The following is a 10,937-nucleotide window of genomic DNA, read 5'->3' on the forward strand; positions in this document are numbered from 1 at the left end:
GTAGGGTCTAGGCCCGAAACGTCAGCCTCTCTGCTCCTATGATGCTGCTTGGCCTGCTGTGTTCATCCAGCCCTGCACCTTGTTGTCTCAGAAATTGAAGGAACTTTTTTTTTTATGAATACTATCATGCTGGAGAGATTGATAGGAATGAAAGCTGATAAATCCTGAGGGTTTAGTAATCTATATCCCAGGGTATGAAAGGAGGTGGTCAGAAGAATAGTGTGTGTATTGGTTGCCATCTTCCAAAAATCTGTAGATTCTATCCAGCAGATTTGAAAGTGGCAAATGTATTTAAAAAAGATGTGAGGGAGCAAACAGGGAATTACAATCTGTTATGCCTATCATCTGTAGTAGGAAAAACTAGAGTCTATTTTAAAATATATAATAACAGGGCATTTAGAAAATATCAGCAAAATCAACATGAACTTATAAAAAGGAAATTATGCTTGATAATGCTGTTAGGATTTTTGCAGAAGTAACAAGTAGATAAGATGGGAGAAAATCAATGGATATTGTGTATTTGGATCTTTAGAAAGCTTTTGATGAAATTCCACTTAAGAGGTAATTGTGCAAAATTAAAACACAGGGGCATGGAGTAATATACTGGCATGCATTGAGAACTGCTTAACCGACAGGAATCAGAAAATAGGGAAAAACTGCATTTCTGAAGAAGGGTCTAGGCCCGAAACGTCAGCCTTCCTGCTCCTCTGATGCTGCTTGGCCTGCTGTGTTCATCCAGCTCTACACCTTGTTATTTCAAAATGGAAGACAGTGACTAGTGAAGTAGTGCAGGGACCAGCCTTGGGCACCAGCTTTTCACAACTTATAGGAACATGAAGGAATCAATGCAATATTTCCAAGTTTGCTGACAACACAATAGTCTCGGTGGGAGCGTAACTGGTGAGGAAGATATAAACAAGCTTCAAGGTCTTTTAAACCAGTTGAGAGGGTGGGCAAAGACATAGCAGATGCATTATAATGTGGATCATTGTGAAGCTATCCACTTCAGTAGGAAAAACAGAATGGCAGAATATTATTTAAATGACAATAGATTGGGAAATGATGATGCACAAAGGAACTTGCATATCCCTGTATTAGTCACTGAATGCAGGTTCAGCAAACAGTAACAAAAACAGAAGTTGCTGGAAAAGCTCAGCAGATCTGGCAGCATCTGCGAAGAAAAATCAGAATTAACATTTCGAGTCCAGTGACCCTTCCTCAGAACTAATGGGAAAACATCAGTTTACATGCAGAAAATAGGGAGGTGGATGGGTTAGGGAATAAACGATAGGATAGAGCCTAAAGAGAGAGAAGAGCAGTTGGACAGACAAAAGAGTTAATAACGATCTGGCTGGGAGGGTGAATAGTTTGTTAATGGGATTGTTAGTGATGGCGGGCTATGTGATTAAAAAGCCTGGTGTGTGGGGTAGGGGGCTGGGATATGGGAGAGTTTAGGCCCTAAAATTATTGAACTCGATATTGAGTCCGGAGGGCTTGTGCTTCCAGCTTGCGTTGAGCTTCGCTGGAACACTGCAGCAAGCCAGGGACAGAGATGTTGGCCAGAGAACAGGGTGGTGCGTTAAAGCGGCAGGCAACTGGTAGCTCAAGATCTTTTTTGCGAGCAGAACGTAGACGTTCTGCGAGGCAGTCACCCAGTCTACGCTTCATTTCCCCAGTGTAGAGGAGGCCATATTGTGAGCAGCGAATCCATAGACTAGATACTGGGAAGTGCAGGTGAAGTGTTGCTTCACCTGGAAGATATGTTTGGGCCTTTGGATACTGGGGAGGGAGGAGGTAAATGGAGAGGTGTTGCACCTTGGGCGGTAATAGGGGAAAGTGCCGTAGGGCTGTGGGGGGAGGGGGGGTGTTGGGAGTGAAGGAAGTGTGGACCAGGGTGTCTCGGAGGGAACGGTCCCTGCAGAGGGTGGACAGGGGAGGGGAATATGTGTCTGGTGGTGGCATCTTGCTGGAGGTGGTGGAAATGGCATCTGTTGATTTTCTGGATGTGGATGCTGGTGGGATGGTGGGTAAGGACAAGGGGAACCCTATTGCTGTTGCAGGAGGGAAGAGAGGTGAGGGCAGAAGTACGAGAGATGGGTCAGACCCAGTTGAGGGCCCTGTCAACAATGGTGTTACGGAATCCTCGGTTGAGGAAGAAGGTGGATAAGGATAAGATAAGGATTAGAGATAAGGAGAAACTTCTTCAGCCAGAGAATGGTGAATCTATGGAATTCACTGCCACAGAAGGCTGTGGAGGCCAGGTCATTGAGTACATTTAAGACTGAGATAGATAGGTTCTTGATTATCAAGGGAATCAAGGGTTACAGGGAGAAAGTGGGAGAATGGGGTTGGGGAACTTATCAGCCATGATTGAATGGTGGAGCAGACTCATTGGGCCAAATGGCCTAGTTTCTGCTCCTATGTCTTATGGTCTTATAGTCTTATGGTGGACATGTTGGAGGCTCCCTTGTCGAAGTTGACCTCATCTGAACATATACAACAGAGACAGAGGAACTGAGAGAATGGGATGGAGTCTTTACAGGAAGCAGGGTGTGAGGATGTATAGTCCAGGTAGCTGTGGGAGTCAGTGGGTTTATAGTGGATAATTGTGGCCAGTCTATCCCCAGAAATGGAAACAGAAATATCGAGGAAGGGAAGCGAGGAATCAGAGATAGACCAGGTGAAAGTGAGGGCAGGGTGGAAATTGGAAGTAAACTCAATGAACTTTTCCACTTCTGGATGAAACAGGGAAGCAGCATTGATGTTATCATCAATATATTGGAGAAAGTGTTGTGGGTGGGGGACGGAATAGGACTGGAACAAGGAATGTTCCACGTGCCCTATGAAGACATGCCCCCGCCGCCCTTACCTGAAGAAAATGAGAGAAGAGTTTAAAGAGAAGTTTTTGAGGGTGAGAATGAGCTCACCTAAGCGGAGGAGGGTGGTGGTAGGTGGGGACAGTTCGGACCTTTGCGCCAGGAGGAAGCAGAGAGCCCTAAGACCCTCCTGGTGGGGAAAAGACATTTAAAGGGATTGCACGTCCATGGTAAAGAGGAGGTGGCTGGAGCCTGCAAACTAGAAGTTTTGAAACCGGCTTAAAGTGTCAGAGGAATCACGGATGTATGTAGGCAGGGATCGGACCAGGGGAGAGAAGACTGAGTCAAGGTAGGAAGAGGTGAGTTCTGTGGGGCAGGAGCAGGCTGAAACAATGGGTCTGCCTGGACAGTCCTGTTTGTGGATTTTTGGAAGGAGGTAGAAGTGAGCTGTGCGGGGTTGGGACACTATCAACTTGGAGGCAGTGGGGGTGAGATCACTGGATAAAATGAGATCAGTTACCGTAGTAGATACAATGGCTGATTCTTCATGGTGGGGTCATGGTCCGGGGGAAGGTAGGAGGAGGTATGAGAGCTGGTGCTCAGCCTCTGCAAAATAGAGGTCAGTGTGCCAGACTACAACAGCACCACCCTTATCGACAGGCTTAATAACAAAGTCAGGGTTAGATCTAAGCGCACGGAGTGCAGTCAGTTCGGAGAGAAATAGGTTGGATTTGGTGAAGGGGGCAGAGAAATTGAGGCGACTAATATCACGTTAACAGTTCTCAATGAACAGATCGAGTGCAGGTAAAAGGCCGGAGGGAGGGGTCTGTTTGGAGGGAGAGTGTTGGAGCTGGACAAAGGGGTCTGTGGGACGGGGAGAGGTCTCTTGTCCAAAGAAATAAGCACAGAGGCGAACACAGTGGAAGAAAACTTCGATGTCATGTCGTGCCCAAAATTCATTAAGGTGGGGACACAGAGGGATAAAACTGAGGCCCTTGCTGAGTACAGAATGTTCAGCATCGGAGAGCAGAAGGTTTGGAGGGATGGTGAATATTTGACAGGAGGTGGCGTTGGGAGAGGGGATGGACTCAGCGGGAAGAGGAGGAGAGGAAGGCTGCAGAGTGCCATGGGTATCTTTGAGTTGTTGCATCTTGTGGTTCTTGATGCCTTTGCCCTCAACCCTTCTCTTCCCTCCTGCAAAAGCGATAGGTTCCCCTTGTCCTCACCTACCATCCCACCAGCATCCACATCCAGAAGATCGTCAGACGCCATTTCCGCCACCTCTAGCGAGATGCCACTGCCAGACACATATTCCCCTCCCTTCCCTTGTCCGCCTTCTGCAGGGACCGTTCCCTCCGGGACACTCTGGTCCACACTTCCTTCACCCACAACACCACCCCCCCCAACAGCCCTACGGCACCTTTCCCTGCAACCGGCAAAGGTGTAACACCTGCCCATTTACCTCCTCCCTCCCCAGTATCCAAGGGCCCAAACATACCTTCCAGGTGAAGCAACACTTCACCTGCACTTCCCAGAACCTAGTCTACTGCATTTGCTGCTCATAATGTGGTCTCCTCTACATTGGGGAAGTGAAGTGTAGACTGGGTGACCGCCTTGATGAACATCTACGTTCTGCTCACAAAAATGACCCTGAGCTACCTGTCGCCTGCCACTTCAACATGCCACCCTGTTCCCTGGCCAACATCTCTGTCTCTGGCTTGCTGCAGTGTTCCAGCGAAGCTCAACGCAAGCTGAAAGAACAACACCTCATTTTCTGCTTGGGGACCCTGCAGCCCTCTGGACTCAATATCGAGTTCAATAATTTTAGGGCCTAAGCTCTCCCATGTCCCAGCCCCCTACCCCATACACCAGGCCTTGTTACCACATAGCCTGCCATTACACACCCCCTGTTGTTAGTCACTAACAGTCCCCATTAACAACTATTCACCCTCCCAGCCTGATTGTTAGCAACTCCTTTGTCTGTCCGACTGTTCTTCTCTCTTTTTAGGCTCTATCCATTCATTTACTCTCTTCCCCACCTGACTCCCTTTTTTTCTGCATATAAACTGACGTTTTCCCAGCTACCATTAGTTCTGAGGAAGGGTCACCAGACCCGAAATGCTGTGATTTTTTTCTATGGCTAGATGCTGCCAGACCTGCTGAGCTTTTCCAGCAACTTCTGTTTTTGTTCCTGATTTACAGCATCTGCAGTACTTTCGGTTTTTATTCAGCAAGCAGTTGTTTGGCCTTTTTAAGAAGATTTGAGTGCAAGAACAAGGATATCTTTCTGCAACTGTACAGGGCCTAGATGAAACCACACCTGGAATATTGTGTGCAGTTTTGGTTTCCTTAGCTAAGAAGGGATAGACTTGCCATAGTGAGAGTGTAGCATTCATTCACAGACTGATGTCTGGGAAGGAAGATCATTGTATGAGGAAAGATGAGGTTGTCTAGGCTTGTGTTCACTGGAACTTGAAGAATGAGTTATAGAATCATACAGTATGGAAACAGGCCCTTCAGCTCAACCTGTCCATGCCAACCAGGTTACAGAAACTGAACTGGTCGCATTTGCCTGCATTTGTCCCATATCCCTCTAAACATTTCCTATCCATGTACCTGTCCAAATGTCTTTCAAATGTTGCAATTGTACCCACCTCTACCACTTCCTCTGGCAGCTCATTCCATATACACACCACCCTGTGTGGAAAAAAGTTGCCCATCTGGTCTCTTTTAAATCCTTCCCCTCTCACCTTAAACCTATGGCCTCTGGCTATCGGACTCTCCTACCCTGGGGAAAATATCTCCGCTATTCACCTTATCTACGCCACTCGTTTATAAGGTCACTTCTCAGCCTCCTAAGCTCCAAGGGAGGAATAAGTCCCAGACTCTCCTTCTAACTCAAACCTTCCAGTCTCAGTAACATCCTTGTAAATCTTATTTGCACCTGTTCCAGTTTAATAATATCCTTCCTATAACAGGGTGACCAGAATTGTACACAGTCCTCCAAATGTGAACTTTCCAATGTCTTGTACAGCTGTAACATAACATCCCAACTTTTGTTCTCAATGCTCTGACTAATGAAGGCAAGTGTGCCAAATGCCTTCTTTACCACCCTGTCAACCTGTGACGCCACTTCCGAAGAACAATGTACCTGTACCCTTTGTCTCTCTGTTTAACAACATTCCCTAGAGCCCAACCATTAGCTGTTTAAGTCCTGCCCTGCTTTGTCTTACCAAAATGCTACACCTCATATTTATCTGAATTAAATTTCATCTACTATTTCTTGGCCCACTGGCTCAGTTGATCAAGATCCCATTGTATTCTTAGACAATCTTCATCACTGTCCTCTATTCCACCAACTTTGATGTCATCCCCAAACTTACTAACCATACTTCCCATATTCTCATCCAAATCATATATATAAATGACAAACAACAGTGGAGCCAGCACAGATCCTTGCAACATACCATTGGTCATAGGCCTCCAGACCGAACAACAACCATCTACAACCAGCCTCTGTCTCCTACCATCAAGCCAATTTTGTGTCCAATTGGCAAGCTCTCCCTGGATCCCATGTGATCTAATCTTACTAACCAGTCTACCATGTGGAACTTTGATGATGCTAAAGTCCATTTAGACAATGTCTACCATTCTGCTTTCATCTGTCTTCCTGGTCAGCTCTTCAAAAAACTCAATCAAACTAATGAGACACCATGTCCCACACAAAAAGCCATTCTAACTATCCCTAATCAGTCCTTGCCTTTTCAAATGCATGTAGAATCCCCTCCAACAACTTTACCCACCCAGTGATGTTAGGGTCATCGATCTGCAGTTCTTGCAGTCTTTCTTAAATAATGGCACAACATTAGCCATCCTCCAGTCTTCTGGTACCTTGTCCATGGCTGTTGATGATACAAATAGGGTCAATACAGTGTATTGCTGGAGGAACACAGCAGGTCAGGCAGCATCAGAGGAGCAGGAAAGTTGCTGTTTCGGGTTTACACCCTTCATCAATCCTGATGATATCCGAGCATACACTTGATTAGGTGCCAGGGATTTATGTACCTTTATGTGTTTAAGACCTCCAGCAACTCTTCTGTAATGTGGACTCTTCAAGACATCACTATTTATCTTCCCAAGTTCCCTACCTTCCATGAAAATGACAGGGTATCTCATTAAAACATATCATTTTTTGAGCGAGCTGAACAGACTGGAAGCAAGAATGAAGTTTGGCCTCCTGGGGGGAGGAGGGGGGGCAGTTGTGTTTCCAAAACAAGGGGTCACAGACTCAAAATACAGGCTATACAATATAGGACTGAGATGAGGAGAGGAAGCTCTTCACTTAGAAGGTGGTAAACCTGTGGAACCTCTACCACATAAGGCCATGGAGACTATGTTGCTGAATATATTTAAGAAAGAAACAGATTTCTAAACACTAAATATGTCAAAGGGTATTTGGAGAGAGCAGGAATATGGCATTGAGGAAAAGGTCAGCCATGGTCATACTGAATGGCACAGTTTTGATGGAATGCCCAAACCCTTTGTCTATTTTCTATGTTTCCTCCCTCTCCAGCCACTCCCAAGAACATCTTTCCCACACCTTTCCTAACATTCTGGTCTCTTCTGCATTCCTGATTTCTTTCACTCCACCATTGATACATGTGCATGTGTCTTAGCTCAAACCTTCCTCTTTAAACATCTCTGCCTCACCAGTTCTCACTCTCCCCCTTCAAGATGCTCTCTAAAACCAACTCTTCTCATCTAGTTTTGGTTACCTCTCATGATATCTCCTTTAACTTGGTGCCAGTCATTTTGTCTCATTACTACCCTTTGAAATGTTGTAATTGCAAGTTGCTGCTGGATCATTAACTCATCTAGCTTGTACCCCAGATGTTTCTACAACTATTTAATAACTGGAACACAATTTCAGCATGGGAGTTAATACATTTTACCCATCTAATTATTAATCTCCCTCCAGTGGCAACCTCTGACCTTGACAATTGTGTAGATAAAAACTGACATTTTAGCTTGGCAATTGAATTGTCATATGAATTTGATGTTCTCTGCTGTGTGATTGAACTAACAACAATGTTAATACCTGTATTCTGTCATAATAATAAGTTATGACCAGTTGAAATTGGCATTAACCTTTCTACTTGTGCAGTATGACATTTAATAGAGATTCAATGTGTTATTTTATTAAGGTATTGCTATATATTCAAAATCAGTTGATTTAAGATCAAGCAGAGGATGCCCAATTGGTTTCCTCATAATTTCCTCCCCATGGGCTTTATGTTATTATCATTATACAGTTTATGATATCAAGTATCAATTCTATTCAACTGACTTAGTGAGATAACCAAACGTTGACCATCTATAATAAAAACAGGAAGTACTGGGGAAGCTCAGCAAGCCTGTCATTATCTATGGAGAGTGAAGCAGAGTTACCATTTTGAACTGAAGGTTCTGAAGAAGTTATATTGGATGTGAAACGTTAACTCAACTTCTTTCTCCACAGTTGCTGCCAGACCTGCTGTGTTTCTTCAACACTTTCTGTTTTTTATTTCACATCCTCAGCATCCACAGTATTTTGATTTAACTAAGTGTTATACATCTGGTGCAACTCACCGTATGATAACTCACCATTTGTAACTTTGGATCGAAGGACGAGTATGAATTAAAAGTGGAAAGGTTTTCTTTATTCATTTAACAGGAGGTGGGCATTGCAGGCTGAGCTAGCACATATTACCCAATCCCTAATTGTCCAGAGGACAGTCAAGAGTCAACCACATTGCTGTGAATCTGGAGTTGCATGTAGGCCAGAGCAGGTAAAGACAGCATAGTTTATTCCCTAAGGGACATTAGTGAACCAGGCAGGTTTTCGTGACAATCGCAGTGACTTATATGGTCACCATTGGCTAGCTATTCATTCCAGATTTTTATTGAATTAAAATCTCATCATTTACTACGTTTGTGTGGAGCATAAGCATCAACATTGATTGGTTAAGTTGAAGGGCAGAAATTGTTAGAAAATATCAGCAGGTCTGGCAGCTTCACTGGCGAGAAATCAGAGTTAATGTTCCAGGTTCAGTGACCCTACTTCTGAACTTCAGCAGAACCTCAGAGAACCAAGGCCAGGAAAACCACTTCTCTCCATCCTCACCAATCTAATCATCAAAGATGCCTCCATGTGCAGCAGTATATGAAGGAGTTACTAAGCACAATCCCTGTGGATATAAAGATTTATTTTCACAATGAGGACGCTCCCCCAAATATGCATGATACTACCACCATGCTGAGCATAATAAATTCAGAAAAAAATCTAGCATCTTAAAACTGGACCACCATAAGGTGCTGGAAGCCATCAGCATCAGCAGAATTTTTTTTTGACCATAATCTGTAACCTTGCGGCTACACCTAGCAGTTTTGGGTGCAAGAGTTAGGGAGTCCTCTTGGAGTTGTACAGGATTTTTGAGAGTACCCCCTCCCAGAGCGATATGTACAGTTTTGGTCTCTGTACCTAAGAAAGAACTTGCCTGAGAGAATTTGAAACAAATATTTAATAGATTGATTCCTGGGATGAGAGACAATAGTGCTGCTCTCTTCTTGGTGACTGGCAGTGGTTTAACTGAGAGTCACTACTCCTCAGGCAAGGAGAGAGATTGAGATTGTGGGAATTGAACACATACTATTGGTATCACACTGCATTATCAGCCTGCTATCCAGCCAACTGAGCTAACTGATGCCCTATGTTTTCATAAAAAGGTAAGAGTGAATAAACATAGCCTACATACCTGAAGTTTAGAGGAGATGTGATCTGATTGAAATATATGGGATCCTGAGAGGGCTTGACAGGGTAGCTCTGAGAAAATATGTTGCTGGCAGAAGTGTCTAGAACCAGGAGACTATATTGGGTCAAAATCCTGGAATGCCCCAAGCAAAATTGAAGGAGTACTTCGACCACACCAACTCCACCAATTCAAGAAGGTGACTCCAACTTATTCCTTACGATCAACTAAAGATTGGCAGATTTTCTTTTAATCAAAGCAGCAACCTTATAAGTATCATTTGAGTTTGGATACTCCCATTAAAACTGAGTTATCCAATATGCATAAACAAAATGACCTTCTAACCACTGACTTGTTGTCACACAGCAATTGGACCTTATGGCTTGGAAGTAGAATTTATAACTATTGGTTAGTCTAAGTTAAGAAAGTCCACATGTTATTAATATTCAGAAACCTATGCTAACTACTGTTTGAAAATTTTCAGCATAAATGATCAGTACATGAGAAATTTCTAAACTTCTATCTGTGATTAGTCATTTTATAATAACATTTTCAGTTGGCTAATCTTCTATGCTCTGTTCAGGAGTAAAAAAAATCAAATTTCCATCTCTCACTTTCAATGTAAAGGCATTTCTGTTCGTCTCCAACTCCAGTAGAGTTTTGGGCATGTGGCAATTATGGAGGATGGAAACTCAGTGAGGAAAGCATTAGATATGTGAGGTTTGGATGACAATGGAATTTGTAAGTTTTTGAGTGGCAGAGATGCTGAGGTAATGGAAGAGATGGACAATATTCTGAACATGCAAGGCAAATGGCCTTGGTAATGGAAAAACATCTGAGTTTTAAAGGACAGTTCAGGAATAGCAGGATGCCAAGGCTGTGTTGACTCTGGTCTAGCCTGAAGGTATAATTGCCAAGGGAGTGAAGTTTATGAAGGGGTTTCGTAAACAGTGGCTTCAGTCTTCCTGATGTTGAAATGGCACATTCAAGATTGATGTTAAGCAGTCCAGAAAAATGTTGATGAGATAGAGCTGGATATGATTGGCTTCAGCACAGCATCACACTGTATTCTGGACTGACCCTCTGTCTGAATTTTAACATGAGATTATTCCATCAAAATAAAATTGAAATAAACTAAAAAAAATTAGAAGAAAGGCCCTTCCATATATAACATATACACCATATCTTTATTATAAGCTGAGGTTCATTTCACCTGATATAAACTGCTGGAGGTTGCAACAATTCAAATAGTCACAGAACCTTACAATAGAATTATATTCATTTAAGACTAAATCGCAGATTGCGATGGCTTTGCTTCTTATTTTTATTTTAA

Source organism: Rhincodon typus, chromosome 1, assembly GCF_021869965.1.
Source record: "Rhincodon typus isolate 14 chromosome 1, sRhiTyp1.1, whole genome shotgun sequence".
In the NCBI taxonomy this organism is placed as follows: domain Eukaryota; kingdom Metazoa; phylum Chordata; class Chondrichthyes; order Orectolobiformes; family Rhincodontidae; genus Rhincodon; species Rhincodon typus.